This window comes from Odocoileus virginianus, chromosome 5, assembly GCF_023699985.2.
Source record: "Odocoileus virginianus isolate 20LAN1187 ecotype Illinois chromosome 5, Ovbor_1.2, whole genome shotgun sequence".
Taxonomy (NCBI): domain Eukaryota; kingdom Metazoa; phylum Chordata; class Mammalia; order Artiodactyla; family Cervidae; genus Odocoileus; species Odocoileus virginianus.
The window spans coordinates 1,011,476-1,020,696 of NC_069678.1; the positions used below are offsets into that span (position 1 = coordinate 1,011,476).

The 9,221-nt window shown below is 36.9% G+C and overlaps 1 protein-coding gene across 1 annotated transcript in view; it reads right to left on the minus strand.

The window, feature by feature from the left end:
• PDZK1 (PDZ domain containing 1) overlaps positions 1-9,018 on the minus strand; it is a 49,273-nt gene extending 40,255 nt beyond the window's left edge. The window contains exon 1 of the mRNA XM_020904133.2: positions 8,995-9,018. The gene's annotated coding sequence lies outside the window, so the exon portion shown is untranslated. The remainder of the gene's footprint in view (positions 1-8,994) is intronic.
• Between the last annotated feature and the right edge of the window lie 203 nt (positions 9,019-9,221).

A 9,221-nucleotide genomic window follows, 5' to 3' on the forward strand; every position in this document is an offset into this window, starting at 1 on the left:
GGTTACTTGCTGTAATGCTTCTAGATCATGCAAATAATGAATATCAGTTATAGCACCAGCACCTCCTGAAAGCAGATCCATGGTCAGGATCTTGCAAGAGAAGATTCTTTTTCTTCTCAGAGTCCAGGCCAAGACAGATGCTTTCCTTCTTATTCCTGATCCATTTTACTCTGTTCTGTTTTTTAAATAAACCTATCACCTTTTATCATGTTTATATAATGTTTATTAATTATATTGTCTCTTCCCCACCTGAATATTATCTCCCCAGGAATAGAGATTTGTCATTGTTTTGTCACTGTATTCCAAGAGCCTAGAATATAAGCCTAGCTTACAGCAAGCTTTCCAAAAATGAATGAATGAGTGAATAAATGAATCTCCTTTTGCCAACAGGATTGGTTTTTACCCCACCCTTTCACTGAGACTGTTGTGAGATTCTGGGCTCCAAGCAGGGTCTCAGTTCCTAGGTCTTAACTCCTGTCCCAAAGTGACCCTGGGAAACAGACTACTTGGTTACTGGTTTTCAGCTTTCTCCTTACTTACTTTCACTTCACTTTCTCTTCACTTCTGGACCTTAGCAATTTCTTTCCTCTTTTCCAAGTTCAACTATCTAGTTGAAAACAATTTTTAAAATATATTTTACCCAGTATTTCCATGAACTTTGTAGAGAAATGGATTTCAGATTTTCTAGTCTGCCATGTTTCCAGAAATGATTCTATCACTTAGCATTACTTTGCCTCTCAAAACGTCAGCTTTAGACAATGCTGCAAACATACAATAATCAAAGCAGTGTGGTATTGGCACAAAAACAGACATATGGATCAAAGGAACAGCCTAGAGAGCCCAGAGAAACAGACATATGGATCAAAGGAACAGCCTAGAGAGCCCAGAAATAACCCACACACTGATGGTCAATTAGTCTTTAACAAAGGAGACAAGACTATATATATACAATGGAGAAAAGACAGTCTGTTAAGCAAGTGGTATTTGGAAAGCCAGGCAGCTGAATCAATGAAGTTAGAACACTTCTTCACACCATACACAAAAATAAAATGGCTTAAAGACTGCAATATAAGATATGATATCATAAAACTCCTAGAAGACAACACAGGCAAAATATTCTTGGACATAAATCATAGCAATGTTTTCTCAGGTCAGTCTCCCAAGGCAAAAGAAATAAAAGTAAAAATAAACAAATAGGACCTAATCAAACTTATAAACTTCTGCACAGCAAAGGAAACCATAAACAAAGTGAAAAGACAACCTATGGACTGGGAGAAAATAATTGCAAAGAATGCAAACAACAAGGGCTTAATCTTCAAAATATACAAATAGCTTATATAGCTCAATAAAAAAGAGGGGGGGGGGGGGCAAAAGACCTAAATAGACATTTCTCCAAAGAAGACATAAAGATAGCTAAAAAGCACATGAAAAAAAATGCTCAACATCACTAATTATTAGAGAAATGCAAATCAAAATTACAATGAGGTTCACCTCATACTAATCAGAATGGCCATCATCAAAAAGTCTACAAATGATAAAAGCCGAAGAGGGTGTGGAGAATAGGGAACTCTCCTACACTGTTGGGAGGAATGTAAGTTGGTACAGCCACTATGGAGAACATTATGAAGGTTCCTTGAAAAACTAAAAATAGGATTTCCCTGGTACTCCAGTGGTTAGGAATCTGCCTGTCAATGCAGGGGACATGGGTTTGATCTCTGGTCCAGGAAGATTCCACATGCCATGGGGTAAATAAGTCCATGCTCTGGAGCCCATGTGCCACAACCACTGAAGCCCATACTCTGCAACTAGAGAAGCCACCGCAGTGAGAAACCCACACACCACAATCAGCGAGTCGCCACCTTTCACCACAGCAAGAGAATGCTTACAAGCAACAGTAAGGACTCAGTGGGTCAGAAAGAAACTAAAAATATAGTTACCATATGATCCAGCAATCCCACTCTTGGGCATTGACTCCAGAAAAGACAAAAAACTCTAATTAAAAAAGATACACACACCTCCTCCCCCCTGAAAAAGATACATATACCCCAATATTCATAGCAGCACTACTTACATAGCCAAGGCATGAAAGCAACCTAAATATCCATCAACAGATGAATGGATAAAGATGTAGTACATATATCCAATAGAATATGACTCCATCATAAAGTAAAAATGATATAATGCCACATGCAGCAACAAGGATGGACCTAGAGATTATCATACTAAGTGAAGTAAGTCAGACAAAGACAAATATATGACTTGTATATGAAATCTAAAAAAGAATGATGCAGATTAAATTATTTACAAAACAGAAACAGACCCACAGACATAGAAAACAAACTTATAGTTACCAAAAGGGAAAGGCGAGAAGGATAAATTAAGAGGTTGGGAGTACACTACTATATATAAAATTAACAAGGTCCTACTGTATAGCACAGGAAATTATAATCAATATCTTATAATAACATATAAGGAAAAAGAATGTGAAAATTATATATGTATAACTATATATATATAGATAGATAGATAGATATAACTGAATCACTGTATACCAGAAACTAACACAACATTGTAAATCAACTATACTTCAATTCTTAAAAATTCATTAAAGAAAAAAACTCCAGCTTCTTCTATGAAGTACAGATACTAACAACCTTAGAGTATTTCTTGGAGACTTAAAAAGACATTTGTAGACCACCCAGAACCTGATGAACCCTCAATAGAAAATAACATTATTGTGGTTTTTGCAAGAACAAGACTTCTTAATTTATGGGCACACGTTGTACAAGCAAGCTCATGGAAATAAACGGGCTAGAAGTACACAGTGGACAATTTTGTTCAGGAGTTCAGAATGTTTTGGGGCATCATGGATGGCATTTTTGCCCACACACAACACAGCATTTTGTGCAAGTGATCAGGAACAGAAAACTAAAACAACAATCCCAATGCTTTCCATTTTTTTTCCTATCATGTTCACATGGAGAAATTGGTAACAGTTACATAGCTCATCCCTAGAGTAAACAGATGAGGTTTTTTAATGCTGGAGTGACCTGCGTAGGGCCAACTGTCCCAAGCTCTGCCCAGACTCCCCAGAGGGTGAGGGGATCAATATTTGGGCATGCTTGTAGAAAACTAGAAAACATCATCGAGGGCTTCCCTGATGGCTCGGTGGTAAAGAATCTGCCTGCCGATGTGGGAAACATAGATTGGATCCCTGATCTGGGAAGATGCCACGTGGCACAGAGCTAAGCCCACATGCCACATTTGTTGAGCCTCTGCTCTAGAGCCCAGGGACTGCCAACAACTGAGCCCACATACCACAGCTACTGAAGCCCACCCTCTAGAACCTGTGCTCTGCAACAAGAAGTCTGTGCACCACAACTGAACAGTAGCCCTGCACTCTGCAAACGAGAAAAGTTCAGGCAGTAATGAAGACCCAGCACAGCCGAAAAAAAAGTAAAAATATTTTTAAAAAATCATTGAGAGCAACTAAATAAAATTAAACAAATGAAGATTTTACTATATCCATTGATTGAAACTTCAGCTCTAAGATAGTTCTCCAAACTGATCTACAGATTATTGTATTTCTAATCAAATTTCCCACAGGGATTGTTTGGTTATATATTTGGGGTTTTTTTAGTGAAACTCGACAAGCTCATTCTGAAAAAATAAGAATAAGGAAGGAGTTGTTCTCCTGGGTGGCAAGATACTAGAGAGACAATAACTACTACAATATGGCGTTGGCTCAAGGTAAACTGTAACACTGGAATAGACTAAAAAGCCCCCGGACCAACCCATAGAAATAGAAGCAATATGACAACAACAGAGGAAAAGGCAAGTCTTTTTTCAATAAATTGCTCTGGTATATTCCTTTGTGGTCTGGTTCATTTCATTCAATATGGTATTTGTGAGATTTATCCAAGTTGTTGTGTGTAGTTGTAGTTCATTTGTCTTCATTCTGGTATTCTGTTATATAATGTAAAAACAGCAGTCAGAGCTTGGGGTGATGCCTGCTCAGGTGGCAACACAGTATCCACAATTGGAAGGGATCTATATCTTGGCATTGGCATACTTCAAGAATCTTGGATCTCTCCACCTCAATTGTTTTTATTTCGCAAAAGTATATATAACATAAAATTTACCATTTTAACCATTTTTTAGTGTCAGAGGCATTATGTACTTTCACACTGTTGTACAACAATCACCACCATCCATCTCCAGAACCTCTTTATCTTCCCAAACTGAAACTACACGTCTATTAAACAACAACTGCCCATTGTCATCCCCTGGGGCTCTGGCAACCACCATTCTACTCTCTGTCTTTATGAATTTGACTACTCTAGGTACCTTTTACAAGTGGAATCACACAGTATTTGTCTTTTTGTGACTGGCCTATTTCACTTAGCAAATATCTTCAAGGTTTATCCATGCTTAGCATGTATTAGAATTTTCCTTTTCAAGACTGAATAATATTCCATTGTGTGTATACAACATATTTTATGTATTCATTCACTCATTGTTGAGTGGATTACTTTTGACTATTGTGAATAATGTTGCTATGAAAATGAGTGTACAGACATCTGTTAGAGTTCCTGCTTTCAGTGCTTTTGAGTATATACCCAGAAGTGTAATTGCTGGATTGTATGGCAATTTTATGTTTAATTTTTTAAGGAACTGCCATACTGTTTTTCCACAGCAGCTGCTCTATTTGCATTATCAACAATGCACAAAGCTTCCAATTTCTCTGTATCTTCACCAACACTTGATATTTTCTGTATTTTTAAAATAATAGCCATCCTAATGGGTGTGAAATGACATCTCATTATGGTTTTGATCTGCATTTCCCAAAATATTAGAAATGTGCTTATTAAAACTTTTGTATATCTTCTTTGGAGAAATGTGTATTCAAGTCCTCTGCCCATTTTTTAATCAAATTGCTTGATTTTCTGTTCTTGAGTTGTACCAACTCAATTTTTTTACTATGCAAAATGACTCAAAGAGGTGAAGTGACTTAACCAAGTCACTTAACCCCAAGTTCAGAACAGAGCCATGGATAAAAAACTTGTGATTTTAGGGATACAAAGATGGTTTAATATCTACAAATCAACCAGTGTGATAAAACACATTAACAAAAGGAAGGATAAAAATCATGTAATCATCTCAATTGACACAGAAAAAACTTTTGACAAAATTCAACATCCATTCATTTTAAAGTCACATCAAAGTTGGTATAGAGGGAATATATCTCAACATAATAAAGGACATTTATGACAGACCCACAACTAACATTATACTGAATGGTGAAAAGCTGAAAGCCTTTCCTCTAAGATCAAGAATAAGACAAGGATGTTCACTCTCACCACTTCTATTTAACATAGTATTGGAAGTCCTAGCTACAGCAATCAGAAAAGAAAAAGAAATAAAAGGCATCCAAATTAGAAGGGAAGAAGTAGAATTCACTATTTGCAGATGACATTACACTTAGATAATACTTTGACAATACTTTAGCTACCTGATGTGAAGATCCAACTCATTGGAAAAGACCCTGATGCTGGGAAAGATTGAGGGCAGGAGGAGAAGGGGGTGACAGAGGATGAGACATTTGGATGGCATCATCAACTCAATGGACATAAGTTTGAGCAAACTCCAGGAGATACTGGCGTGTTATAGTCCATGGGGTTGCAAAGAATGGTACATGACTGAGAGACTGAACAACAATGACAACAAATGACACTAGAAAACCCTAAAGTCTCCACAGAAAGTTGTTAGAACTAATAAATGAATTCAGTAAAGTTGCAGGATACAAGGTAAATATATAGAAATTTGCTATTTTCCTATACACTAATAATGAACTATCCAAAAGAGAAAATAAGAAAATAATCTTGTTCAAAATTGCATCAAAAAGAATAAAGTACCAAGGAGTAAACAATGAAGGAGGTGAAATAACTGGAAACTACAAAGCACTGATGAAGGAAATTAATGATACAAATAAATAGAAAGTTATCTTGTGCTTTTGCATTGGAAGAATTAATATTGTTGAAATGTCCATACTACCCAAAGTAATCTACACATTTAATGCAATCCATATCAAAATACCCATGACCTTTTTCACAGAACTAGAACAAATAATCCTAAAATCTATACAGAACCACAAAGGATCCTGAATTGCCAAAGCAATCTTGAGGAAAAAGAATAAAGCTGAAAGGATCACTCCCTAACTTCAGACTATAGACTGTACTACAAAGCTACAGTAATCAAAACAGTATGGTACTGGCACAAGACATACACTGAAACAGAACATAGAGCCCAGGAATAAATCTACACATGAGGGCAATTAATCTAGGACATACAATGAGGAAAACACAGTCTCCACAATAAGCAGTGCTAGGAAAACTGGAGTGCTACATGCAAAAGAATGAAATTATAACATTTTCTCATACCTTATATAAAAATAAACTCAAAATGAATTAAAGACCTAATTGTAAGACCTGAAACCATAAAACCATAAAACTTGTATAAGATAACATAGGCAGAATACTCTTTGACATAAATTGTAGGAATATTTTTTTGATCTATCTCCTAAAGTAAATGAAAAGAAAAAATTTTTAAAAACTAGACCTAATAAAGCTTAAAAGCTTTGCACAGTAAAGGAAACTGTCAACAGAATGAAAAAATAATCTATTGAATGGGAGAAAGTATTTGCAAATGATATGACTGATAAGGGATTAATACCCAAAATAGATAAACAACTCATACAACTCAATATCAAAATAAACAACCTGATTCAAAAATGGGCAAAAAGGGAGGGAGGTGGGAGGGGGGATCAGGATGGGGAACACATGTAAATCCATGGCTTATTCATGTCAAAGTATGGCAAAAACCACTACAATATTGTAAAGTAATTAGCATCCAACTAATAAAAATAAATGAAAAAAAAAAATGGGCAAAAGACCTGAATAGACATTTTTGAAAAAAGAAGAAATATGGATGGCCAACAGGCATATGAAAACATACTCAACACTAATCATCAGAGAAATGTAAATCAAAATAATAATGAAATCCCACCTCACACCTGTCAAAATGATTATCATCAGAAATTCTACAAATAATAAATGCTGGAAAAGGTGTTGAGAAAGGAGACCCTTCAACTGTTGGTAGGAATGTAAACTGGTGCAGCCACTATGGAGAACAATAGACAGTTTCTCAAAAAAACTAAAAATAGAACTACCATATGATACAGCAATTCTACTGTTAGGCATACATTTGGAAAAAATGGAAACATTAATTTGAAAAATTCATGTACCCCAATGTTCATTACAGCATTGTTTATAATAACCAAGATACGGAATCAACTTAAGTATCTACCAACAGATCAATAAATGAAGAAAATGTGGTATATAAAATGGAATACTAGCCATAAAAATGAATGAAATTCTGCCATTTGCAACAGTGTAGATGGACCTAGAGAGCATTATGCTTAATGGAATAAGTCAGACAGAGAGAGACAAATTGTGTGTGTTCACTTATATGTGGAATCTAAACATTAAAACAAACAAATAAATATAATAAAACAGAAACAGATTCACAGATATAGAAACAAACTGTAACTAGTGGTTACAGGTGGGAGAGGAAATGGGGGAGGGGCAAAACAGGGTATGGGATTAAAAGTTAAAAAGTACTGTGTATAAAAAAAACTACTATGTATAAAATAAGTAAGCAATAAGAATATATTGTACAGCACAGGGAAATATAGCCATTATTTTTCAATAACTTTAAATGGCATATAATCTATAAACATATTGAATCACTATATTGTATACCTGAAACTAATATTGCAAATCAACTATAGTTCAATAAAAAGTAAATCCAAGGCCAATGTCCTTCTACTACACCAGTCTGCCTGGTTTAGTACAAGATTCTAGCCTCCACCCTTTACATTTCAGATATATCTGTGATATGTTCATATTTTTACCCCAACTTCAGACCTGATTATCCTTGTCTTTTTAGTAGCTCATTAACTTACCCAGAGCCTGATATTTTAAGCTCCAGCAGTTTTCTGCCCCTGACTGAGTCAATGTTTATGAGAGTCTTCTTTGTTATTCCCTAGATTACTCTGGCCTCATCCAACACCTGAAGAGACATTCTGTTTAGTCTGCATAACTTTGGAGGAATTTATTAGGCCAGGGTCCAGATAGAGAATTGAGATAAATGTTTTACAGCAGTACCAGGCAATGGGCAGGAGGAAGGGCAAAGTCATGGTCCTCAGCTGGTTTACACACTGTGGCCCCACATGATTGCTGAGTTAAACTTCCTAGTGTTTTTTCAGCGACCAGGTAGCAGGTCAAGGCAGGTCTGAGGACCCCGAGAGAGCTGTGACTTATTAATACTTGCAAGTTGGCTACAAAGGATACTTTAGTAGTTATTCCCTCCCTCTTCCTTTTCCCAGCTGAGGGGTCAGAATACACAGTACTTTTCCACTGGTGGAGGCGGGGGCGGGAAACTGAGGTGCAGAGCAAGAACAGGCCATGTCCTCCCTTCCTGAATGTATCAAAGTCTGGGCACTCTTGGAATACAGATTAGGGTCTATCCTTACCTATTTCTGAAAGACACAGAAATGGAGGATCAGTGGTCCTTGGGAAGTTTCGATTCTGTCTAAAAGAGCCAGCTTCTCTGGGGCCCCAAAGGGACAAGCTTAGGGACAGGAAAACAAGGAAAGTGCCAGGGACTCCAGCCCTCACAGGGAGACTGAGGACCATCCCATTCAGGAGTGAAAGGCCAGTGAGAGAGAATAAAGACAAGGAACAGATTAATGGACCCAAGTCTATGGCATGATTTAAAAGACACACCTGCCTCAAAGTACTGCCTCCTTCAGGATGATCTCAGGACTCCTTGACGCTCTAGTTAAGAGAACCAACTAAGTCGTGTGCATGCTGTTTTTCCCCATTGCTTAGAATTCTAACATGTCGGAAACACACACGCACATACAATACTCACCTTCGTTATCCACTGAAGAAAGTACCTCTTCTCAGAAGCCCGTCAGATTAAAGATGATCCCATCTGATATGCCATAAGGTGGTATACAGTCTTTATGCCCCCAGCTACAGGAGTGCTGAAATCCTACCCTCAGCAGTGAATCCCTTGCTAAACAGCATCGTTTTCCTTTCCCCTAGATCAGCCTGGAAATCTTCTGAAGGACAAAATGTTAAGTCCCTGATTCAAAG